Source organism: Papio anubis, chromosome 11, assembly GCF_008728515.1.
Source record: "Papio anubis isolate 15944 chromosome 11, Panubis1.0, whole genome shotgun sequence".
Classification (NCBI taxonomy): Eukaryota; Metazoa; Chordata; class Mammalia; order Primates; family Cercopithecidae; genus Papio; species Papio anubis.
Genome location: NC_044986.1, coordinates 118,026,695 through 118,054,014, shown reverse-complemented (window position 1 = coordinate 118,054,014; position 27,320 = coordinate 118,026,695). Strand labels below are relative to the sequence as shown.

The 27,320-nt window shown below is 41.0% G+C and overlaps 1 long non-coding RNA gene across 2 annotated transcripts; it reads left to right on the top strand.

Moving 5' to 3' along the window:
- Positions 1-27,320, top strand: LOC110744074. Of its 2 annotated transcripts, XR_002524169.2 has the most exons (4): positions 1-580; positions 22,017-22,109; positions 22,600-22,782; positions 27,292-27,320. It is a non-coding gene; the product is annotated as an uncharacterized LOC110744074 (long non-coding RNA). The 2 variants fall into 2 exon arrangements; XR_004177104.1 differs by having other exon boundaries at positions 22,017-22,782.

The following is a 27,320-nucleotide window of genomic DNA, read 5'->3' as shown; positions in this document are numbered from 1 at the left end:
ATCTCTTGACCTCATGATCTACCTGCCACGGCCTCCCAAAGAGCTGGGATTACAGGCATAAGCCACCATGCCCGGTCTCTGTTTCTGACATAGAAGCAGTGGAGTTGCCGGTGAGGAGAACACAAAGGTAGATCAAAAACATTGACACTTGCCTATTGGTTTTTCAATATTACCCACCTTTTCTTTTTTGAAAAATAATGGACTTAGATGTTTTCTTGGGGGTCTCTATATGAGTTTTTCTCTTTACAGATTCACCAATGAGAGCTTATGAACACACTCAAGTGTGTCCAGTTTTCTCCTACCATGTTATTAACAGTCCATCTCTTCCTCACCTTTGTTACTGTTTCATTGCCTTGATTTTTTTGGTCCAACTTAAACTCCAGGACAAGCCAAAGGGGTTATCCAAAGGTCTCTGTTTTACTACCTTTTTTGTTTCTTTGTTTTTTGAAGGATTATCCTCGCAATAAACCAACAAACCAATTGCCTGAACCAATGGGAGGTAAGTGCCAAGTGGCACAAAGAGAGCAGAATATTCCAAAGGCTCCCGTGTACCTGCAAGTCTGGTGGCCAGATATGATAAGTAAGTGCTTCTTTGTTTGTTAGCCTTCCAGAGAGAGCTGTCCCCACAGCAGTCATTGGGAGTGTACTTGAGAGGATTTTAAGTAAATACCACCATGAGGCCAATGTGTGCGAACTGTCAATTTGTATTTCTATGACGTGTGATTGTGCTGAAGCAGGCATCATGAATCATTCAGAATTACCCTTATGGAGAGCCTCTAATTCTGCCTGGAGGATTAGGGAAACAGGGTTCAAATGCCATTCATCAGCCCTGTCTTTTAGGGAGCACTAGTAAAGTCATCCTGTGCCTGACCTACAGTTGAAGCACTCCATTTCCAAGTCTCAGAGAAAGGTCACCTAAAGGTAATGGAATATTTTTGTCAAGGTGGCGCAGTCCTGCTCCCTCAGCTGGCTTGAGAAAATACTCTCTGGGACAGAAGATGAGGAGGAGGGGAGACTCTTAGGGAGAAGAGAGACAATGGTTCATTGCTCTGGTCATTTCTGAAAAAGGTCTTCCTGAATCATAGGTATTAATGCTGCTTTTAAGGGTATTCCTACTGAAATGCAATGTTAAAATCTTCTCAAAGGAGAGTACATTCACCATCAAGTGGATGCTAAATAGACGAATAGGAGACGTTTTTTCAACAAGTAGTTTGCAATTCCCTTCCTTTTGTGTCTTCTCGGTTCAGGCCTTTGGACAGTATCTGTATCTTTTTGGTGCTTGGCAACCTTAATTATTCTGTTAATCACTCTGGGTGTTTGATTTGATTTATATTTAAATACTGAAGCAACTTTTACAGAACAGTGGACATTATGGAATCATTAAGAATGAGAATAAGAAGTTCAATGTAAAGAATGTATATACCCAAAGGAATATAAATCATTCTATTATAAAGACACATGGACAGATGTGCTCATTGCAGCATTATTCACAATAGCAAACTAAATGCCAATCAGTGATAGACTGGATAAAAAAATGTGGTACATATATACCATGGAATACTATGCAGCCATAAAAAAAGAATGAGATTATGTCCTCTGCAGAAACATGGATGAAACTGGTGGCCATTATTCTTAGCAAACTAACGCAGAAACAGAAAACCCAATATTGCATGTTTTCCCTTATAAGTGGGAGCTAAATGGTGAGAACACATGGACACACACTAGGGCCTGTTGGAGAGTAGAAGGTGGGAGGAAGGAGAGGATCAGGAAAAATAACTAATGGGTACTAGGCTTAATACCTGTGTGATGAAATACTCTGTACAACAAACCTCCATGACAAAAGTTTACCTAACAAACCTGTACTTGTACCCCTGAACTTAAACTAAAACTTAAAAAAATGAATGAAATAAGGCCAGGAGATCAAGACCATCCTGGCTAACACGGTGAAACCCCGTCTCTACTAAAAAGTACAAAAAACTAGCCGGGCGAGGTGGCGAGCACCTGTAGTCCCAGCTACTGGGGAGGCTGAGGCAGGAGAATGGCGTGAACCCGGGAGGCGGAGCTTGTAGTGAGCTGAGATTCGGCCACTGCACTCCAGCCTGGGTGACAGAGTGAGACTCTGTCTCAAAAAAAAAAAAAAAAAAAAAAGAAATAGCGTAGGTTTGGATTTTAATATTTGCTGTTGGCTTCAGTGACTTGCACCAACTATTTTGTAATTGTTGTGAAGATATTTGCATCATGGCAGACAACTTTTGGCACAGTGGATCACTCCTGGACATGCTTTTACTCTTGGCCTCTCACATGGCGTCCTGCTCTGGCTCTCCTCCTATCCCATCTCCCTGGCTTCTCCATGTTGGAATGCCCTAAGCCTCTTCTCTTGGGCCCCTTCTGGTCTCTCTCTCTCTTTTTTTTTTTTTTTTTTTTGAGGCGGAGTCTTGCTTTGTCACCCAGGCTAGGGTGCAACAGCATGATCTCGGCTCACTGAAACCTCCGCTTCCCGAGTTCAAGTGATTCTCATGCCTCAGCCTCCCGAGTAGCTGGGATTACAGGCACCCACCACCATACCTGGCTAATTCTTGTATTTTTAGTAGAGACAGGGTTTCACCATCTTGGCCAGGGTCTCAAACTCCTACCTCAAGTGATCCGTCCACCTCAGCCTCCCAAAGTGCTGGGATTATAGGTGTGAGCCACTGCACCCAGCCCCTTATGTTCTCTATCCATACTTGTGCATTAGTGATTCATCTTGCCATATGCACTTAAGCATCATCTAGACACTGGTGACTCCAAAATTTACGATTCCAGACTGGACCTTTCTTTTGAACTCTAAACTCATATTTTGACCTGCTTCCTCAAGATTCCCACTTGAGTTTTCAAATTTAACCTGTCTAAAACTGACAGCCAAATGATCACCTCTCCAAACCTACTCCCACTACAGCTTTCCCCGTCTCAGCTCATGGAAATGCTACTATTTTCATTTCCTGACCAAAATTCATTTATACCCCTAGCACAGATCTGTCTCACGAACTCCACACTCATACATTCAGTTGCCACCTCGACTTCTCTACCTGTGTGTCTCACAATCATCACAAACTTCTATCCAAGGCTAACTCCTCCAAGCACACCCCAGCTGTGGCCCCCCCATGGCTCCTTGGTGGATGCTAATTTTACCTTTGTGTAGGTCAAAAATCATGGAGTTATCCTTGACTTTTTTCTTTCTTCCACATCCACATTCAAACTGTCAGCAGATCCTGTTGACTAAGCCTTCAGAGCTTATACACACCTTTATTGCTTCTCACTCCTCCCTGCTTCTCACTATATCACCTTTCTCACGGTAGTGCCTATCGTGGTTTTTTTTTTTTTTTTTTTTTTAGGATATTTCAGGACACATAGAAATTATGTACAATTTATTTTATTTACTGAGACAGAGTCTCGCTCTGTTGCCCAGGCTGGAATGCAGTGGCATGATCTTGGCTCACTGCAACCTCTGCCTCCCAGGCACAAATTATTCTCCTGAGTAGCTAGGACTACAGGTGTGTGCCACCGCGCCTGACTGATTTTTGTATTTTTTTGTAGAGTTGGGGTTTCATCATGTTGCCCAGACTGGTCTCAAACTCCTGGGCTCAACCGATCTGCCAGCCTCAGCCTCCCAAAGTATTGGGATTACAGGCATGAGCCACTGTGCCCAGCTGATATTTCAAAGATCTTTATTTTTAGTCTTTTCACTCTTTATGGTGTCTTCTGATGAACTGAAGTTCTTCACTGCAGTGTGGTTGAATTTAACAACTGTATTTTTTATGGTTTGTTTTTATATGTCGTGTTTTAAAAAGTATTGTTTATCTTGAGGTCATTAAGATATTTGCCTATTTTTCCTTTTATGAGTTGTATTGTTTTGCCTTATAAATTTAGATATTTTTATCAACCTGGAATTGGCATTTGTGTATAGTGTATTTCTTAATTTCCAAATACCCAAGAGTTTTCCGGTTAACTTTTCATTTTTGACTTGCAGCTTAATTACATTGTGGTGAGATAATGCAAATCTCTATGATAATCTTTGAAACTTGTTGAAACTTGCTTTATAGTTCAGCATATGGTCAATCTGTGCACAAGTTTGCAAAGAACATGTATTCCATGGTAACTGGGTGAAGCGTCCTACATGTGTCTATTAGGTAAGACTTATTGATTATGTTGTTCAAAACTTTCTTATTCATTCCTATTCTTACGTGCTAGATATGTCAGTTATTGAATGAGTTATTGAATGAGTTGTGTGAAAAATCTTTCACTATGATTCTGGATTGTCTTTTCTTATAATTTTGTCAGTTTTTGCATTATGTATTTTAAGACTGTGCTATGAGGTGCAAACAGATATGCAATTGTTATATCTTCTTTGTGACTTTATTTTCTCATATTTATGAAGAGATCTTTTAAAAATTTAATGGTTGAGATTAATATATCTTATACCATATATTTTGCTTTTGGCCAATACTTAAATACATTTTCTTTTCCATCCCTTTATTTTTCACCTCTCTATATCTTGTTTTAGATGTGCTGTTTGCAAACGGCTTATTGTCAAATTTAATTTCATTTTATCTGCTTGTATTAGTCTGTTCTCATGCTGCTAATAAAGACATATCAGAGACAGGGTAATTTATAAAGGAAAGAGGTTTAATTGACTCACAGTTCCACATGGCTGGGAGGCCTCACAATCATGGCGGAAGGCAAAGGGGAAGCAAGACATGTCTTACATGGCAGCAGACAAGACAGCTTGTGTAGGTGAACTCCCATTTATAAACCCATCAGATCTCATGAGACTTATTCAGTGCCACGGGGACAGTATGGGGGAAATTGGTGCCATGATTCAATTATCTCCACCTGGCCCTGCCCTTGACACATGGGGGTTATTACAATTCAAGGTGAGATTTGAGTGGGGACACAGAGCCAAATCATATCACTGGTATACCAATCTTTGCCTTTTAATGAGAAGCATTTTGTCTAAGAATTATAAATGTAATTGCCCATGTATATGTATTTAAATCTTTCATAGTATTTTTTATTTTCTATTTGTCCCTTCTTTCTCTTATTTCTCGCCTTTTTTCTCATTCTATTTTTTTCCTCTACTTGGAATTTGTGTATGTTATTTCCATTTTGTCACTAGCCTAGAAATTAAGACGTGCTTATTAGTTTAACAATGCCTAAGTTAAATGATATCTTCATTTTCCTCTCAGAGATACGAGAACCTTAGAATACAGCAACTGCAATTATATTTCTCCTAATTTATCTGATATCATTGTCTTGTATTTTAATTCTATTTTTTATACCTCTCAGGACATTTTAATTGCCTGGTGTTGTCTTAGTTTTGATTTCCCACATTGTAATATAGTCCATCTTGAAGCTTAGAGATTCTTTCTTGTAGTCTGGAATTACTTTTTTTTTTCCTGAAGTACAATCTTTAGATTTTTTTTTTTGTGGGGTCTGTTGGTGGCAAACTGTCTGGTTTTGCATGTCTGAAAATGTGCTTGTTTTGTCCTCATTCTTGGATGATATTTTTGCTGGGTATAGAATTCTAATTTGATAGTCTGTTTCTTTTTCCCCAGCACATCAAGGATGTAATTTCAATGTCTTCTCTTGCTGCAGTTGAGAAGCTAGCTGTTGCTTTGTCACTCCCTTGAGGATTATCTATCATTTCTTTTTGGCTACCTTAAAAATCTTTTTTCTTTGATATTTTGCATATTCACTATGATATGTGTAGCTGTGGAATTATTTTTATGTATCTTGCTTTAGATTCACTTGTCTTCTTAAATTGGAGTGATGTCTTTTATCAGTTCTGCAAAGTTCTTCTCAATTATCTCTTTTAAATATTGTGTCTTCTACATTACTTTTCTTTCTTCCTCTAGAACTCTGATTAGACCCTAAAAATTGGGAACATTGTTAGTCCTCTGTCTTATCTCCATCTTTCTTATTCTCTCTTGTCTCTGTAACTTTATCTCTCTTGTTTCAGTCTGAATAATTTCTTCAGAATCATCTTTCAGTTCATTAATTCTTTCTTCACCTGTGTCTACTCTGTTCTTATACCTGTCTTTTGATTTAATCTTAACTATTCTTATTTTTATTTCTAACAGGTTTATTTAATTATTCAAATCTGTGTAATAATTCTTTATACATTTTTAGGCCCTCCAAATATTTTCAATTTTGTCCTTTCTTAATTAGACATAGTAAACTTAATTATTTAATATTCTGCTTCTGATAATTGCAATATCTGAAAACTTCCATGATCTTTGTCTTCTGACTGCTGTGCCTTCTGTTTCTCCATCAAGTGTTTAGTGACTGTTTCCCTCTGAGCTGCTCATGATCCATGGAATCTTATTTTTGGTAATTCTCTGATGTGGGGGGTGAAGGAGAGTCTCTTCAGAGAGTATTTATATATGCTTACTGTACTTTATTGATCTTGGGATTACTTTAAATACATTCTCAATATGAGATATTTAAAAAAATTTATTCCTCTCTCTCTATCTCAATATTTAGATACAATAAATTCAAACTACAAATCCACATTGGGGCTAGCCTGTCACAAGAACTCAGGGTCTGGTGTTCCCATTCTTCCTAGCCTCTGCTCTGGAGAAAAGGTTGTTATCCCCCCTTGTAGACCTTTAGGGGGAATTTATTTCCAGCTCATTGTTACAATGAGAGTATAACCCTCTGAATTTTAATCTGTAGATAAGAAAGTGTCCACCTTGGGCAGGTCCTGGCCTTCATCTCCCATATCTTTTACCCGACACAGATTTGCCGCTCATTGATTCTTTTAAGGAGATGACATTTCTTTTCATGCAGAATTTTAGTTGTTTTCAGCAAGGGGGTCATTTGAGGAGACCAGTGCATCATGTTTCCAGCGTGTACGCATCTCATTTTTAAATAGTGGCAATTATAGGACATAATACCTCTCCCAGAGCTTTTACTCTCTTATTTCAAAAATACTTATTAGCATATCTGTCCCACTCTATACATATATATATATAAAACTTTATATATGTGTGTGTATATATATATATGGAGGTAACTTTATATATATATGTACTATGTGTGTGTGTGTGTGTAATTTTTGCCCTGGATACAATGAGATGTGACTCTATAGATTTCAACACCTAGTAAGTACCTTTGAAGAGTTCAGTTCTGAAAATAATTTATCGATACTTAGTCCTTGCAAGTAACGTGCTGTACTTGTGACTGGGGTGTGCTGAAGAGAGATGAATGGCATCATTCCTGCCCTCTGGAAGCTCCAAATCTAGTATTGGAGATAGGCATTACAACTTTTTAAAAAGTTTTATTTTTACAGACAGGGGCTTACTCGATTGCCCAGGCTGGGGTGCAGTGGTGTGACCACAGCTCATTGCAGCCTTGAACTCTAAGGCTCAAGTAATCCTCCTGCCTCAGCCTCCCAAGTAGCTGGGACTACACTCATGGGCCACCACACCCAGCTAATTAAGAATTTTTTTTTAGAGATTGGGTCTTGCTATGTTGCCCAGATTGGTCTCAAACTCCTGGGCTCAAGCAATCCTCCTGTCCCAGCCTCCCAAAGTGCCGAGATTACAGGCACAAGCCACTGTGCCCAGCCAACATTAACTTTTATACTGAAGAACCCAGTGATAAATGCTGTAGAGGAGGATGTACGACAAAGAACGGCAAGATTATAGGTGTGGAACAGACTGGGTGGGGGCAGGAGTGAGGGCATTTATGAGAGAGGTCGTAGCTGTTTGAGCAAAGACATGGAAATGGGAAGATGCAGGACATGCTGGGAAAATGCTGAGTGTCCTGAGTGGGTGAACCAGAGTATAGGTGTGTATGCTCGTGGCCATGTGTGTGAGCATGTGGGCAGCAACTGTGATGCTGAGGAGATGGTGATGGGCATCACAGTAAAAAGAAAGGCTAGAAAGGAGTGTATTAGCCACAGTTCTCGGGAAGCAGAACTTGGAGAATGTGTGTGTGAGTGTGAGTGTGTGTGTGAGTGTGTGTGTCAGTGTGTGTGTTGGTTCAAGTGATTGTGGATGTCTTGTGAGTCCAAAATCTGATGAGGGAGGTCTGCAAACTGGAGACTGAGGGAAGAGCTGTCATTTGAGCATGAAGGCTGTCTGCTAGAAAACCAGGGAGAGCTCCTGTTGCAGATGCAGTCTGAAGGTGTCTGTGGAGAAGCTCCTCTTGCTTGAGCAAGTTCAGTCTTTTTGTTCTATTCTGGTCTTCAACTGATAAGATGAGGCCCACCCACATTACGGAGGGTGATCTGCTTTAATCAAAGTCCACTGATTAAACTATTTTTAGTTTTAACTATTAATCTCCCTCCAAAACACCCTCCCAGAAACATCCAGAATATTATTTGGCTGAATATCCAGGCACCATGGCCAGGTGAAGTGGACACATAAAATGAATTGTCATAGGTAGGTTGTAGCAAAACTGTAGAAGAGTTTAAATGCCATTATGAAGAGATGGGATCCTCTCCTCTATTCAGTTGAAAGATGGAAGTATTTTGAGTAGGACGATAACCCAGATAAATGTACCAAGGGTGGGCAGGAGGGCAGAGAAAAATACTCCAAAGAGTGAGACATTGTCCTTGGGAAAGGATGGAATGGATTCTGTCTACTATTAGTTTTGGGTCTGTGGATGAATGATTTCATTCCTAGAGTTTGTTTTGTCATTTGAAAAATGAGAACAAAAACAAGCTGAATGTGGTAGTGCACGTCTATAGTCCCAGCTACTTGGGAGCTGAAGCAGGAGGATTGTTTGAGTCTGGGAAATCGAGGCGGTAGTCAGCTATGATCATGCTACTATACTCCAGCCTGGGTGACAGAGCGAGACCCCATCTCTAAAACAAGCAACAAACAAACAAAACAAAATGAGAACAAAACCGGGATTTGCTTCACAGCGTTGTGAACACCTTATTGAACAATGTATGCTCACTGCCTGCCTGTGCCTTCCCGCTCCGATGAGCTAGCAGATGTGGATTGAGAACGACTCTGTAGTAGACAGCCTTCAAGGTGGCCCCCAGGGGCCCCTGCTGCCCATTGTATCAGGCCTGGTCTGCAAGACCAACAGTGTTTGGCAGAAGTAATGTACCACTTCTGAGGTTAGGTTATAAAAGACTTGGACTTCTACCTTGAGCATTCTCCACTCATTGCCTCTCCATCCCTCTTGGATCCCTGGCTTCTGGGGAAGCAGGCTGCCACTCTAGGGAGAGGCCTTGGTGGGAAGACACTAAGGCCTCAAACCAACAGCCAGAGAGGAACTTAGAGCCAATGCCATGTGGGGGAGCTTGGAAGACACTGTTGAATTGTCACATAACGGTGTCCTGGTTGACTGCTTGATTCCACCTTCATGAGTGACCCAGATTAGCCACTTCTGGATTCTAGACCCACAGAGAAAATGTTCCTTGAGAGAAAAATGTTTGCTGTTTTAAGCTGCTAAGTCTTGGTAATTCATTATGCATCAGTGGATTGCTAGTAGAATGCCACTGGCATTCAGCAAATGCCTGCAATTTTGGAATATGTGAGGTGCAAGGAGGGAGCAGGGTCTTAGCACTTTATACTTTTCCAGGCAGAGTTGGTGCATCTCGGGACACAGGGGAAAAGCGGCTTCAGATGGGGTGGAGCTTATGAGAAGAGAAATCTGGAAAGAAAAAGAGGAGAGTTAGGGCATGAATATTCTCTGATGACCTTGAGAACATGTGTGTGTGATACCCGAGACAAGGCTAAGGAAGTAAGGCTGTGCCCTTGACATAGTGCAAAGGAATTAAGCGGTGGGCTCACGTGCACAGTGACCCTGGGCAGCACCCCCACCATGACATACATGCACACACACACATGCACACACATGCATGCACACGCGCATGCACACACATGCACACACACATGCACACACACACGCATACACTTTTTTTTTTGATGGAGTCTTGCTCTGTCACCCAGGCTGGAGTGCAGTGCTGTGATCTCCACTCACTGCGACAGCCACCTCCCAGGTTCAAGCGATTCTCCTACCTCAGCCTCCCAAGTAGCTGGGATTACAGGCATCCACCCTCATGCCCGGCTATGTTTTTTGTAGTTTTATTAGAGACAAGGTTTCTCCTTATTGGCCAGGCTGTTTTTGAACTCTGGAACTTGAGCGATCTGCCCACCTTGGCCTCCCAAAGTGTTAAGATTACAGGCATGAGCCACCGCGCCCGGCCACATGCACACACTCTGAATGATCATCCTAGGCTTCCGCTTGCCTGTACTGAACTTGTGTGTGAACTAGAGCAAGGTTCTCTTCTGGACCATTTAGAACAAGGAACCACCCCTAGGCATCCTTGTCCCTACAGGCACATGGCTTGGCAAGGAGACTACACCCTTGTGTGGGGAAAAAGCATCCCTTCTTCCACATGGACACATGCCAGTGCCAAGGCTCTGGGCTTGGGAAACAAAACACAGGCTGGATCTCAGACTGCACTTTCCCCTCTGTCAGCTGCCTTGTGCAATGCACACACCAGACAACTGTACTAGAGCTTGCAGCCACCTGAACGCTTCTGTAAAAAGCTGCTAGACATTTGTACGATTTTGGTTGAGGGGAGGCAGGAGGGCTAGGGGTTTCTAGCATCAGAATCAGTAACGAGTAATTCTGTTTTGTGGAGTTGTGGCTCGTTATGGACTCCAGACAGTAAGGAGTGTCCATGCCCTGATGATTACCTGTGTGGGACAACAGTGATGATTCTCGTGTTTTCCTGTCCCCTGAGGATGGCATGCAGACACACTGCGGGGCTGCAGGAGGCCAGCCATCCAGGTACGTGTGAATAGCAGCCAAGTGTTCACCCCATGCTGCTCTCTGCCTTGAAGAAATCCAAGGTGCCTTCCAATTTTTAAAATCAAAATGCCAACTTTCTGTTCTTGCCTTTCCTGCAGGTTCCTCGGTTAGTATATAAAGCTTAGACAAAGAAGCTCTTAGTGTCTTTACGGTTTTGAACCAAACAAACAAACCCATAAATATACGGGCCAAAGATCATTGTAGGATGCCACCAACTTGCTTAAAGGTCAGGTATCTGGTTCATGGCTGGTCACATAACATTCAGTGGTGAGACTGCAGGGAATGTCATTCAAGACTCACATGTTCATTCATCCACCATGGACTAAGGCCAATCACGTGTCATGCCTAGTGGTAGAAGTAGGTATCTAAATAGATATTTCTAATACAAAACCCTCTTATTGAGAAGCTTTCTCATGTGTCTTGGCCACTAGAAAAGCATGGTGGGTCTAGAGAAAGAAAAATACTTTTCTTCTTTCAAAGAGAACACGTTAACCTGTTTTATATTTGTAATCATTTGGCAGCTGGTATCTAGGTTGAGGGTAGCTGACTTACGTAAGATGAGCAATAAAGAAAATGCATTAAAAGGAATTTGTGCAGATTTCCACTTTGTAGTGAGTGGCAAGAAACCAAACCAAAACACAACAAAACAAAAACTCCACGAGTATAACTAGCAGCAAAAAGTTTGGGATTCCAGTGGTATTTGTAGTCTTTTGAATTAATCTACAGGTAAAGGACTTGAACCACTAGGTCAAAAGTGACTGGGCATAGCGGAATACAGAAATGGGCGCCAAGGACAAAGACGGCCCAAGGTCTTACACAGATCAGGAGCGCCAGCAAACTTTGAGTCACTCTGAGAATTTTGAAAGGAAATGTGAAGTAGTGGCCCTGAGGATAGGATTAAATGTAATCATCATATGTTTTATGGAAGGGTAAATGGCAAAAACATAGTGTGGGCAAGAAAGGCTGATTTCATGTACAATGCACATTCTCTGAAGTAATATTTAGAAGCCAGAAAAAATGGATACGTCCTGGGAAAGGGAATGTAATAAAACCCCACATCAACAGCAAATTATTTTGTCACATGGAGTTGATGCACCATGAAAAATGGATGAGAAGTGCGGTACCTCCTGTTGCAATTGTGTAGAACATGTGGGCAGCTACAAAGCAGAGCTGTCTCCCAGGAGAATGTGCAGCGTTAGGTTACAGCCATGGCCGGGCCAATGCGGGGACAGCTCCTGCAGGCTCTGCGCAGTGGAAGGTGGGGGGTGGGCCCCGGGTAGGGGAAGTGGGAGTGCATAGGGAGAGGCCTCTGGCAAGGAGCTTTCTGGGACTGCCTGGTGGAGAGTTTATACCTGGTTATACCAGGAAATGCCCTATCTGTCTTCTGCTGATTCACCATTTGAACTTTAAAATTTGACAATTACACGGGCAACAACTTCACATTCATTTTGGTCACTTTTATAAATTTAGGTAAAGTCACTCTTTGGGGGCCTATTGCCCAGGACAAAGAAAGTAGGTTAACAGAATGTGGGAGATGCTTTTGAGCACATGCTCCTTCCTGCTTTGTACAGATTCTCCTGTTTGGCCAGGCACGGTGGCTCGCACTTGTAATCCCAGTACTTTGGGAGGCTGGAACAGGAGGATTGCTTACTTCCAGGAGTTTGAGACCATCTTGGGCAACATCGTGAGACCCTGTCTCTACAAAAAATAAAAAAATTAGCCAGATGTGGTATGCATGCCTGTGGTCCTGGTTACTCAGGAGGCTGAGGTGGGAGGATGACTTGAGCCCAGGAGGTGGAGGTTGTAGTGAGCTGTGATCATGTCACTGAACTCAGCCTGGGTGACAGGGAGATCATGTCTTGAAAAATCAAAAAGAAGATTCTCCTGGTAGATCTGGGTCTGGGATAGTCTACATTTATTGCCACAATTTCTGTTCCTTCTTTTTCTTTTTATTTGTTTTTTGAGTCGGAGTCTCACTTTATCACCCAGGCTGGAGCGCAGGGGCACGATCTCAGTTCACTGCAACCTCGGCCTGCCAGGTTCAAGCAATTCTCCTGCCTCAGCCTCCCAAGTAGCTGGGACTACAGGCATGCACTGCCATACCCAGCTAATTTTTTTTGTACTTTTTAGTAGAGATGGGGTTTTACCAGGTTGCCCAGGCTGGTCTCAAACTCCTGACCTCAAGTGATCTGCCCACCTCAGCCTCCCAAAGTGCTGGAATTACAGGCCTGAGCCACCACACCCAGCCTGTTCCTTTTTTTTTTTTTTTTTTTAAAGCACACACGCACACACACATACACACACACAATGCATAATAATTATGCAAAATAAACTTAAACAAACTCAAAATGTCTAATTTTGTCATCAACTATTAAGTGCTGTTAGTCATGATTTAATCTAATCTTACGTTCAGACTTGACAAAAGCAACTCTTTCTTTCTCAGCTCTAAATTCCTATTCTGGAAATGGACCCCAAATCTGAGATGGTAGCAAACCTGGTGTCCAAAGCCCCATTGGGATTTGTCTTCTCTTTCTAGTCATTCATCTGTCTTGGTCTCACATAGACTCTCCTTTGCTTTGGCTGTTCTATCTAGTTAAGAGACAAGCTTGAGTCGACTTGACTGTTAAGTGTCTTCACCCAGGATAAAAATCTATCTTCTTTTGATCTTTAAGTATCTTCTCTGGAGATGCATGTCAGGTAACAGGGCTCCTTTATATAGCAAGTGCTATATGAAGCCTATTTTGTACTCCTTCCTTCCTGTAGCGTTTTTCTGAATATATATTTTTTCAATCAGAAAACTTCGAGCCAGATTTATTCTATACCATTTCACTTTTCTTTCCATGATAATCAATGGATTATAGAGAGAAAGATGTTGATTTAAAAATGGTGACAATGGCCAGACACAGTGGCTCACACTTGTAGTCACAGCATTTTTGGAGGCCGAGGCAGGTGGATCACTTGAGGTCAAGAGTTCAAGACCAGCCTGGCCAACAGGACAAAACTCCGTCTCTACTAAAAATAGAAAAATTAGCCAAGTGTGGTGGTGCACACCTGTAATTCCAGCTACTCAGGAGGCTGAGATATGAGAATTGCTTGAACCGGGAGGCAGAAGCTGCAGTGAGTTGAGATTGTACCACTGCACTCCAGCCTGGGCAACAGAGAGAGACTCCATCTCCAAAAAAAAAGTTGTGGAATTGTGGTATGGAGATGATAACTGAGATTTTTAACTTGTTTTCTGACTCCTATTAGGGGGCATTTTAAGAAGAAAGAGGCTATAACTTGCTTCCTTTTATGTTCCCTAGAAAACATAACACATTAAACAAACTGTACATACTTTTAAAACATGGCATTCCCCAGACCAGTGTTTCTCAGCACTGACTATACAGAAGTATTTGTCTAGGAAGCTTTAAAATACATTGATGCTCAAATCTTACCCTATAGCAATTAATTCAGGTGTGGTTTTCTTTGTATTTATCCTGCTTGGAATTTGTTGAGCTGTTTGACTCTATAGATTGACATCTTTCATCAGTTTTATAAAATTTTCAGTTGTGATTCTTTCAAATATTGTTTTTTACCCTTTTTCTTCTGTTTCTGAGGTTGCAATTATACATTTGTTAGATCATTTGACTATATCTCGTGTGTCCTTTGTTTTCTGTTATTTTTTTTTTCTCTGCATACTTATTTAAAAAATATTTTGAAGTTCATCTGTTTTTGAGTTTGCTAATCCTGGGTTCTAACTTGCCAGTCTGATATTAAACCTAACCAATGAATTCTTACTTCCAGATATTTTAATTTTTAATTGTAGAGCATCCTTTGATTCTTTTTTATATAGAATAAATATTATTTTATTTAACATATTAACAGCATTTATTTAAAATGCTAGTTCCAACATGTGGATCATCTCTGTTGCTTCAAATGGCTGTTTATTTTCTTCCTCTGATAATTAGCCATTTTTCTGCTTCTTCTCATGTCATGTAACTTTTTACTTTATGCTGGACACTGTGCATAAAAGGACAGTAGAGAATAAAGTTTGTATTTCTTTGGCCCAGAAAGAATTTGTTCTTTGAGGATTTAGTCAGGGATAAGACATTAGCCAAACAGTTTATCTCTGGTTTAAAATGCTTTAGGCCAGGTGCTGTGGCTCACACCTGTCATCCCAGCATTTTGGGATGCCGAGGCAGTAGGATCCCTTGAGTACATGAGTTTGAGACCAGCCTGGGAAACATAATAAAACCCCACCTCTACAAATAATAAAAAAATTAGCTGGGCATGGTGATATGTGCCTGTAATCTCCATTACTCAGCAGGCTGAAGTGGGAAGATTGCTTGAGCATGGGAGGTTGAGGCTGCAGTGAGCTGTAATCGTGCCATTGTACTCCATCCTGGATGACGGAGTGAGACCCTGTCTCAAAATAAATAAATGAATAAAATTAAAAAATATAATTTTAGGGTGGAGAAGACACTGTATAGTTTTGTGTTACTAGCCTGGCAGATCCCTGCCTTCCCCATTTCTGCCTGCCAGGACTACAGGGTAACTTGTCTTCCTTTCAACAGTTTTGAATTTTGCTGTCTAGTCTGAAGCTCCCTGCTTCTCCCAACTTTGACAAATACCTATGAAAGAGACTGGCTGTGTTTTTGCAGCAGATGCTCTTCCTTGATGGCAACTTTGTGTTTCCATTACTGTGACACTACAGTTTGAAGGGACTTCAAATAGTTGATGGAAAAATTGAATGAAAAGGTAAAAATAAAAGCTGTAAACTTCATTTCTCAACATAAGCTCCATCAAATTAAGACACTTTTGTAAGTAATGATACCAGCCATTAGTCCACCCCTAAAGGACCGAAGGTCCTGGGAATTTGACCAAGTCAGTGCACTTTTTTTTTCACCTTATTAGTTGAAGAAAAATGAGTTCCATTTAAAGTTTTTTTTTTTAAGACAAACAAACAAACACACAAAAGTCACAAGGAGCCAAATCAGGACTGTAAGTTGGATGCCTAATGCTTTTCATTGCAATTCTCACAAAATTCCCCTTGTTTGATGAGATAAATGAGCAAGAGCATTGTTGTGGTGGAGGACTCTCTGGTGGAGTTTTCCTGGGCATTTTTCTGGTTAAGCTTTGGCTAACTTTCTCAAAACACTCTCATAATAAGCAGGTGTTACAACTTTTGGCTTTCCGGAAAGTTAACAAGTGAAATACCTTGAGCATCCCAAAAAACTGTTGCCATGATCTTTGCTCTTGGCTGGGCTGCTTTTGCTTTGACTCGGCCACTTCTACTTCTCAGTAGCAATAGCTTTGGTTGTGCTTTGTCTTCAGGATGGTACTGGGAAAGCCGTGTTTCACCTCTTGTTACAAATCTTCAAAATGCTTTAGGATCTTGATCCCACTTGTTTAAAATTTCCATTGAAAGCTCCTGCTCCTGTATGCAGGTGAGTTGCATGCAACAATTCTGGCACCCACTAAGTAGAAGTTTGCTCAACTTAAATTTTTCAGTCAGAATTGTGTAAGCAGAACCAGTTAAGATGTCTGTGGTGTTGGCTATTGTTTCTGCTTTTAATTGTCTGTCCTCTTCAATTAGAGCACAAAGAAGATGCATTTTTTTCCCTTGCAAATTGATGTGGATGATCTGATGCTGGTGGTTTCATCTTCAACATTGCTTCCTCCCTTCTTAAAACAAGTTATCCATTTGTAAACTGAAAATTTATTCGGGACACTGTATTCACAAACTGCTTTTAAAGCCGCAGTGATTTCACCATTCTTTTTCCCAAACTTCGCAGTCAGTTTGATGTTTGTTCTTGCTTTAATTTTTGCAGAATTCATTTGATAGGGGGTCTTTTCAAACTGATGTCTCGTCCTTCTTAGGCTCTGAATCTAGATCCTGTTAGATATGGTATAACAAGTTACTATGAGTATATTTTGTTGCAAAACTTTTTTGAAATTCATGCATGGATTTTTCATAATACACAGCTTGCATGAAGTTTTTGAGGGCCCCTCATGTATTTCTGTCTCTTATTTCAAGGATTTCAAATATTCCACGTGCCCCTCCACCAGCAAGTGAACCACAGGGGAAAGGAGTATTGTGCACTTAGGACTTGTGAGGTTTCCACATTGTCATTTCAGCCTCACACAACCTCCAACAGCTTTCCAGTTTTTCTTTCTCACAGTAATATCCTTGTATTGAGGCCAGGTTGAGCCTCATCTTGCCCTCAGAATAGGCAACCATTAACAGGGTAGAAAACAGCCAGTGACTGCCCACTGAACTTGGAAGGGCTCTTCTGTCTTGGGTTGGGTTCATTTAGTCCCCTTTGCTTTCACAGCTTTCTGATGTCTTGGACAATATGGTTTTAGTGATTTATCTGGCTTCTGAAAGTTGTTGCAGCTGGAACAGTGTTCTTTTGTTTCCTACTGCATCTTACCTGGAAGCTCAGTCTAATTAAACCAGACTCTCTCATTGCAAACATTAACTTTGTTAGGTAAATCTTATAAAAGTAGGAAGGGATAGCATAGGAAATAAATAAAAGATGTTATGATTTGGGAAATATGATACTTGAAAGAGTAACCTCTTTTATTGTACAGCCTTACCCTCTTAAAGAAAGGTCTTACTCAGCTATATCCTTACTCTCTGTGGCTATTCATTAGTCCAGTGAAGGTGATGTCTTCATTGCAAAGTAACTAATTGTGCAGCTTAAAGAACTTAGAACACATAGCTGAGAAGTCATTACTGAAAAGACTACAAGTGAGAACTGTGAAAACATACAACCATTAAATATACAATAAAAAGTTTCCATGGCATGAACACACATCATGAGATCTCTTTTCACATGCACTTATTCTTTTTCCCTTGTAAACTCTTGCACTGCGCGTCATAGGTGCATATCATTATGAGTAGAATATGTATAATTTAAAAAGTATTTTAGTCCTATGTCTTCAAATATATAATAAACCTGCTTGGATATGGACCAAATATGGTAGTGCCCAGAGCAGCACTGATAAGACACTTTTTTGATTAATTGATTGGTTGATATTTTCCACTGGCATTTGGTTGATGTATTTAGGCAAAGAGAAAATCCATATTTGATTTACAGAGCCTAAATACATGTTGTGAATTTAGAGCAATCACATACACAAAAATTACAGTTATCTGCCATTCATGGGCAATAACTGTATAAAAGACTCAAATTTGGCCAGATGAGGTGGCTCACACTTGTGATCCAAGGACTTTGAGAGGCCAAGTGGGGAGGATTGCTTGAGCCCAGGAGTTTAAGACCAGCCTGGGCAATATATTGAGACCCTGTCTTTATAAAAAGTAAAAATAATTTAGTTAGGTATGGTTGTGTGAGCCTGCAGTCCCAATTACTTTGGAGGCTGAAGTGGGAGGCTCCCTTAAGCCAAAGAGTTTGAGGCTGTAGTGAGCTATGATGGTGCCACTGTACTCCAGCCTGGGCAACAGAGCAAGACCCTATTTCTAATAACAACAACAAAGACTCAAATTTGCTACTTTGTTTTATATTATCAAAATTGTTTAAAATTGGAGTAGGTAGTAGAATATCTTTTTGAGGAAGTGTTTGGATAGTGTCTTAAATTATTTACTGGTTCTGTTGGAAGGCTGTACTATCGACTGATTTCTTTTTTTTTCTTTTTGAGATGGAGTCTCGCTCTTGTCATCCAGGCTGGAGTGCAGTGGTACGATCTCAGCTCACTGCAGCCTCCACCTCCCGGGTTCAAGTGATTTTCCTGCCTCAGCCACCTGAGTAGCTGTGATTACAGGTACCTGGCACCACACCTGGCTAATTTTTGTACTTTTAGTAGAGATGGGGTTTCACCATGTTAGCCATGCTAGTCTTGAACTCCTGACCTCTGGTGATCCACCTGTCTTGGCCTCCCAAAGTGCTGGGACTCCAGGCATGGGCCACCTCACCCAGCCCAACTGATTCATTTTACAAAGATTTCTCTCTATCTCACGCCCCTTACTTCATCTTCATTCAATGAGTTAAACCAAGGCTTTTTTTCCCCGAAGTCTGGAGTGCAGTGGTGCAATGATGGCTCACTGCAGCCTCGACCTCCTGGACTCAAGTGATCCTCCCACCTCAGCCTCCTGAGTAGCTAGGACTACAGATGTGCACCATGATACCCGGCTAGTTTGTCTTCATTTTGTAGAGACAGAGTCTCATTGTGTTACCTAGGCTGGTCTTGAACTCCTGGGCTCAAGCAATCCACCTACTTTTGTCTCCTGAAGTGCTGGGATTATAGGTGTGAGCCACAGTGCCTGGCCAACAAAGGCTAATGAGAGCTAAGAATAGAGCCACACAGAAAATGGGCATGAGCATGGTTTACCAAGCCTTTGCATCAAATTCATACAATCATATACCAACATGAAGAAAAAATGATGGACAGAACTCCAGATCTGGGAAGACTAATAATCCGTAGATTAAGGTCCCCTTGAGTCATTTACATTAAATGTGTATATGATTACACAGAACATGCTTAAGATTTCGATTAATTCAAACTTAATCTAAGCCTAAAGAGCATAATCTTTCCTGGGATTTTACATCTGAGTAGCGGATCACTTTTGTGTCGAACTCGCAAAACACATCATTATCATTTGAATACAAGGATGGCATTTTTATTCCGGGTGAATGTATATGAAGATACGAAGATATGGGAAAGACCTACTGAGTAATTTGAGACTATCTAATTAATTTTTGATTTACTGGATAATCCATCATTTTTGGCTGGTATACTGCAAGGGGAATTTTCTACTAAAAACGTGGTACATTTCTTTGATTCTCACTTGCTTCCTATAATCTTAAGTAGCTATCTAATGTAGACAGACCAAAGTGGGGAGTCTACATAAGACTACAGATAACTTGAGTGAAATTATGTACCTTGTTACAAATTATGTAATGCAAATTTCGTATTATGTATGGTGTACATAAATGAAAAAATTTACCCAGGGACAGAATATATTGAATCCCAGTGTATCCAATTACTCCATGTAAATTGACGTGTTAAAAGTGCAATTCCTTATGGTTTAACATTCCGTTTCATCTTTTGACCACATTTTTCTGGACCCTATGATGCCATTAATTAAAAAAAGCAACTCCAACCAGGTGCGGTGGTTCATGCCTGTAATCCCAGCCCTTTGGGAGGCTGAGGCAGGTGGATCACGAGGTCAGGAGATTGAGACCATCCTGGCCAACATAGTGAAAACCCGTTTCTACTAAAAATACAAAGATCAGCTGGGCATGGTGGTATGTGCCTGTAACCCCAGCTACTTGGGAGGCTGAGGCGGGAGAATCACTTGAACTGGGGAGTCGGAAGTTGCAGTAAGCTGAGATCATGCCACTACAGCCCAGAGCCTGGCCACAGAGTGAAACTCCGTCAAAAAAAAAAAAAAAAAAAAAAAGCAACTCCGTCTCAGGTGGCTTCACTCTAAGTTATGTCTCTGTGGATACTCTAGGTTTATGTCACTGCTTGAAGCTGTCCTCATGCTGACTTTTTTGCTGGGGAGAGGGGACTGCTTCAGTTTGGACTGTAACTGGTAGTTGGTAGGTGCCGTGCTGCCATCCAATAGTCTTCATGAATGTTACAGACACGGTCCTGGTGTTGATTTAATGGAGGTCCCTCTTTTCACAGATGGTAACACAGACACAGAGAAGCAAAGCCGCTTCCTCAGTGTTCCCCAGCTCACTGGTGTCCAAGTCAAGCTTAGAATTAGGGTGTTGGGGTTCTGGCCATGCTGTATTTCTGCAATTTTTCCCCTTCACCATCATGATTTTGGTTTAATCTTGTTTTGTAATGTTGAAGCAATTCTTTTTTTAAACCAAAAGATATTCTGTTTGTTACTTAAAGTGATATTTGGGTCCCCAGTCTTTTAAAAATGTTTTATTTTAAGTTCTAGGGTACATGTGCAGGATGTGCAGGTTTGTTACATGGGTAAACGTGTGCCATGGTGGTTTGCTGTACCTATCAACCCATCACCTAGGTATTAAGCCCGGCATGCATTCGTTATTTTTCCTAATGCTCTCCCTTCCCATCCCACCCCCAGACAGGCCCCAATGTGTGTTGTTCCCCTCCCTGTGCCCATGTGTTCTCATTGTTCAGCTCCCACTTATAGGTGAGAACATGCAGTGTTTGGTTTTCTGTTCTTGTGTTAGTTTGCTGAGGTTACTGGCTTCCAGCTTTATCCATGTCCCTACAAAGGATATGATCTTATTCCTTTTTATGACTGCATAGTATTCCATGGTGTATATGTGCCCCATTTTCTTTATCCAGTCTGTTGTTGATGGGCATTTGGATTGATTCCATGTCTTTCCTATTGTGAATATCCGCATAAAGATACATATGCATGCATGTGTCTTTGTAATAGAGTGATTTCTATTCCTTTGGGTATATACCCAGTAATGGGATTGCTGGATCAAATGGTATTTCTGGTTCTAGATCTTTGAGGAATCACCACATCGTCTTCCACAATGATTAAACTAATTTACATTCCCACCAACAGTGTAAAAGTGAAGCAATTATTAATGCCATTACATCTGAAAATTTTGCGCATGTACATAATAAAAATAAGCACCCTCCTTAAATAAAAAGGTCACTTTTTACGCAGAATCAGAACAACTGGGACAGCAAGGCCTTCAGTGATTCCTTTCTGTAAACCTTCCATAGGTGAATGACACTCTCCTCATTTTACTTGCTTTGAATTGTTCGACTGAAATCTTGACCTACAAACATATTATATGTCAAGTGGCTAGAAAAACAGCAGGGGGGAAATCAGCTTTATTGCATTTTCTGTTAGGAGAATATCCTTAAATTATATCGAATTCTTGCCTTGTAAAGCACCATATGGCTCTTTTGCGTTCGTGGTGGCTGCTTTACCATACAGGCTCCTTGGAAAGTAATTAAATTGAACAGACACTGCCCTTGATTTAAAGTCAGAAGGGGAAGCAGTTAATTGAATAGAAATGACAGTTCTTTTTTTTTTTTTTCTAAAGGCTAGGCCAAGCTTAGAGAAAACAAAAATATCAAAAGGGAATTGCCCTAAACAGTCAAGATGAATGATTTGCTTGGTGAATACGATTTATTCTCTTTCACTCGAACCCTTTCTCTCCAGGCAGGCAACAGTGGGACTTTGGGATTCCTCGTCACCTTGGTACAGAGGCTCTCAAACCTTTTCTCACTGGATTTTTCTGGTCCATTTTCAGGTTGGAGGGTGAGGGTGACAGAAGCTGGGAAATGAAAGATGGGATTGTTTTCTTGTCATCCTGTACCCCTGCCACCTGGCGATGGTGTTTCTGGTGAGTGGAGATACATAATGGCTATCTCAATGCAACATGCTCCTTATTTCCTGGGGGTCAGGCACCAGGAGGACCAGGAGGGTAGAAGATCTGTTGAAATGTGACCCTATGTGGAATAGGGATGAGAGTCCCTGAGCTTGTAGAGGGGTCTGAGGAAATGACTTCAAGGGAAAGTTCACAGAACTCTGAAATCAATAGCTAAAAGTAAAAATGCTCATTTTCAAGAACAAAGTATTATTTAAATGCTCCCGGGGAGGTGAATGAAGAGAAGGAGCTAATCCTTGTCAAGTGATGGATATAAAACAAAAACCCAAAGTGGAAAAAAAATCAAATTTCAATGCTAAAATCTACCGCCACGTACAGAGAGAGCTGGAAGCTCCTAGGACATTTGTATTGAATTCTTCATAGCTTGCCCTATTCAATTAGCTTTTGCTTTTAAATGACATCCTTTTCATTTCTAGCTAAATCCTTAACCTTATGCACATCGCAGGAGAGTTACCTGGAACTTGATGGATCCGTACAGAGAAGACTGAGTTGGGGCATCGGTGAAGACAGTGTTTCTCCATGCTCCCATTATTCTTCCGGAACTGTTAGGAGTGGAAATCATTTCACCTTTGCACTTAGAATAAAGCAACTCAGCGTTCACAGTAAACTGCGTCCTGCATACTCTTAGGTAAGCAAGTGCTTCTGCCGCCGAGTCCAGTTTTCTAGTCTGCAGGTCAGGGAGCAGGTTTGCGTAACCCTGGGGAAGGTGAATGCGGAGGAGCAGGGAGAGGCAATCAGGAGAGATTCAGGTAAGTCTTGGCTTGGCTTTGAATGAACTGTCTTTTAGGGGATGCCAACTTCCCTCTTGAGGCCACAGTTCCCTTATTGCTGTAAAGTGAAGGCATCAGGGCTGATGATCTCTCAGCTCCTTTTAGCCTTGACATGGCTGTGTGCCAGGCCTCTTCACACCTACCCAGTGTATGTAAATGGTGGAATCACACACCAGCTTACACAACCAGGCACTGGCTGATTGAAGGGGGTGATCTGAGATGGGCCTAGGTTTAAGCTGGGATCACAGGCTTCCAGTGTAGGCGAATTATTTTTAAGCAGCTCCTGTGTTTTAGGAACAAGTACGCAAAATGGGAGACTTCTTCCCTGCAAAAGGGAATTGACTTGCGATCTCAAAGCACAAAAAAAGTTGACATTTTTGTTCAGGAGGGGTTGATAACTTTTCCATACAAAACGTTTGCAAGTTACAGTCTTTCTAAGTTCCTTAATCATAAAATAAAGATATTGGCTTGGGGATTTAAGCACCATCTCCCAATGTGCATTTTGCGGTGAAAGTTCAAGAACTAACAACAAATGTCTGGGGATGGGGGTGGGGGAAGGACCCTGCTTATAAACGAGGTCATGTGGATATCATTACTACTGGACTTCTGAAAAATTTTAATATGCTAATAGTACATTTCAAACTTTTAAGGTGGGAATATAGTATTTACTTAACTCGTTTAATTATAATTCATTTAATTATAGTTAATCCTTCCCCCACAAACTCATTATGATTATTATTTTTTGAGGGGGGGGGTTAAAGGCAAAGGTTTATTAAATAGAATGCAAAGACATCAACCATAAAAGAAAATAACATTTTACTAAAATCAAAAATTTTTCCCCAAAAGACATCTTTGAGAAAATGAAAAGATAAGCTACTGACTGGGAAAAAATATTTTATATAAATAGCATATTTTACTCTGTTCCTATCTTCATCTATCCCTCTGCTTTCTTTTTTTTTCTTTCCAAGTTTTATTTTGGGTTCAAGGGAATTCATTGTTATTATTATTATCTTAAGTCACCAGTGTTCTGAGGAGGGGAGTTAGGGGAACATTGCTTCTGGGAGTCCATGCTTTCAATCTTCACTTACTCTCCTGAAGAGAGTTCCCGTCATGTCTCAGCAAGGGAGTTTCAACTTAGACATATTGAAGAACTTTCCGTTGTGAAATTGTGTCACAGTTGAATGAGGGGGACTGTAGGATTTTTCCTTTCCCAGGATTTTTGTTCCATCGTCCACGAACCGTGGTTTCTGTTCTCATTCAATCAACTTTCCTAAGGTTCTTGTTAAACACTCTGATTTGTGAATGAAAAAAAAGTGCTCTTTCAAACAAAGAGCAATTAGAAAAAGTGTCATCAACACTCACGTCAAACCAAGCATGGTTTTCTGCAACAATTGGGAGTAATACTTGGAGGTTTTGTTCTTTCTTTTTATTTCACGTTGTGGCCAAGAAGTCGGTATTAGCATTTTCATGCAATCTGCGGGTGGTGTTGCTTATCTCTGCTGTTACCTAACCCTCATTACTCATTAGGATGTGGTGTTCTTATTGTGTGGCCTCAAACATTTCTCAGACAACAGAATTGGATGTAATATTTGGTAGTAGAGTATTCAAGCTTACCAAAAACTTTTTGCATTTGTGGATTTTTTAAAAAAAGGTATATGCTACTTTCACTGGGTTTTGTTAAAATGTTTCTTCTGTTTTGGCAGGTTTCGGTTTGAAGACAATCTAATTGTTTGAAAAATATAGGTTAGCATACCACCTAGGAAAGTCCCTCCCCAAAGCACAGTAGACAGAACAGGAAGTCACAAGTGGCTGGCAGAGATTGCTGCTCCTAGCTTCTCAGTGTTCTCCCAGCATCCGCATCTTTTCTGATTGGTGTGAAATCCACAGTGGATAATGAATAGGGAGAGGCAGCACTGATTTGCTCTCCTTGGGTTTCTAGATTAGGGTAATTTTCATTGAGGTCATTGCTTGCTATTGTACATTTCTGGTAAGCAGAGTTTTGTATATTACCCCATGATTATGACTCTCGCACTGGGGTGGTGGCCGTTATTTATTTTTGAATGAATGAATAAATGGATTGTACAAAGCTTGGTATCCTGAAAAGATGTGCACGTGAACTCCAGCTCCATCAATAACCAGCTCCCTGTCTCTGGAGAGCACAGCTTTTCTTGGCTGTAGTTTCTCCACTAGCTTAGATTACGGATACTCTCCTGGTAAAGTTGACTCTATTTCTCATAGAATATAGCAGAGTCTTACAGCAGAGTTATGACTCAGTTTCTATACCATTCTTATCCCTGGATTTGTCAGAATTCCCAGCAGAAAAAAGAACAGAACTCGATCTGGCACCTTCTTTCTGTACCAGTCTTTACTCCGGACTCCAATCTTTCTCTCTTCGACTACCATGTAACTCACCCCACCCTCTCCCGGCCATAAAAATATCCCAGAAAACAAAAATATTTCAAAAACATCTAAATACTAAAAAGAATATGTCATTTACTATTAGCTTACTACATTCCAAATTTTCATGCTCTGTTTTACTGAATCCACACAACAATTGTGTTGTAGTCGTGATTATTCCCATTAAATGACATAATGAGGCTAAAGGGGTTGTCCTGGACACAAAGTCACACAACTAGAAAGTGTGGGAGCTAGGATTAGAACCCAAGGCTCTACTTTGGGAGGCTGAGGTGGGCGGATCACCTGAGTTCAAGAGTTCAAGACCAGCCTGGCCAACATGGTGAAACCTCGTCTTTACTAAAAACACAAAAACGAGCCAGACGTGGTGGCACATGCCTGTAATCTCAGCTACTCGGGAGGCTGAGGCAGGAGAATCACTTGAACCCGGGAGGCAGAGGCTGCAGTGAGCCGAAACTGCCATTGCACTCCAGCCTGGGCAACAGAGCTACACTCTGTCTCCAAAATAAATAAATAAATAAATAAATAAATAAATAAAAAAGAAAACCCAAAGCTTTTTGTCTTCAAAGCCTATACTGTCTCCTTACAAGAAAAGTGAGAGCCTTGGACCAGCCCTGAGGTTCCTTTTGGCTCTCTAATTCTCTGTGCCTAAACATGTTGCCATTGTCTTCCCTACTTTGTATCTTACTTTGTATTTCACCACCTCTGATTTTTTTTTAGCACCCCTAATTTTATAGCCCCAAAGCAATAGCAATCACGTGTTCTGATGTGGCAAATATTGAGGAGTTTATTTGTTGAGTCTGGGTTTGAGCCAGATGTCACCATGGTGTTTCTGCAGCCTCCTGCAAGCTGGGGGCTGTGTTTTATCTTTTCATATCTAGACTAACCTGTGAGGTCAGTTTTATTATTATTGCTACTGTGCAGGCAAAGAAAATGAGGCAAAGAGAGGCCGCACAGCTACTAAATAACAAAGCCAGTCTTAAATCTAGGTCTTTTGTCTGGAAGTCAAGTGTTATTTGCATTCAGTGCTGGCACAGAGTAGGCATTTAACAAATATCCATTGAATGAATGAATGAATGACAGGATCATGTCTTAATTTTTATTTATTTGTTTATTTATTTTTTCTGAGATCGAGTCTCTCTCTGTTGCCCAGGCTGGAGTGCAGTGGTGCCATCTCAGCTCACTGCAACTTCTGTCTCGGCTTCAAGCAATTCTCCTGCCTCAGCCTTCTGAGTAAGTGGGACTACAAGTGTGCACAACCATGCCCTGCTAATTTTTGTATTTTTGGTGGAGATGGGGTTTCACCATGTTCGCCAGGCTGATCTTGAACTCCTGACCTTAGGTGATCTGCCCGCCTTAGCCTCCCAAAGTGCTGAGATTACAGGCATGAAACACTGTGTTTGGCATGATGTCTTAATTTGTTTTCTGTGCTCTTAAAACGCAAAATGTAATTCCTACACAAGGTGTAATCTCTTCATCCCTGTAATTTCAGTACTGTGGGAGGCCAAGATGGGAGAATTGCTTGAGGTCAGGAGCTCAAGACCAGCCTGGATAACATAGAGAGACCCCCATCTCTACTAAAATTAAAAAACATTAGCTAGGCATGGTGGTGTGTGCCTGCAATCTCAGCTACTCGGGACGCTGAGGTGGGAGAATCGCTCCAACCCAGGAGGTCAAGGCTGCAGTGAGCTGTGATTGTGCCACTGCACTCCAGCCTAGGTGACAGAGCGAGACCCTGTCTCACAAACAAACAAACAAAAAAGAAAGAAAGAAAGATTTCTTGAATCACAATAATGATACACCTCCTTTTATATGCTTCTCCCAGTGTGGAACTTATTTCCCCATGATTATTTATTTGCTGATTTTTAAATAAGACGTCTCCTTAGTGATGGTTTTTCTTTTCCTACTGATCTATACCAATATGAAAACATCGCTTTCTCTTCCTTCTTCAGGGCCTCTATGGCATGATGAGAAAGCTGCC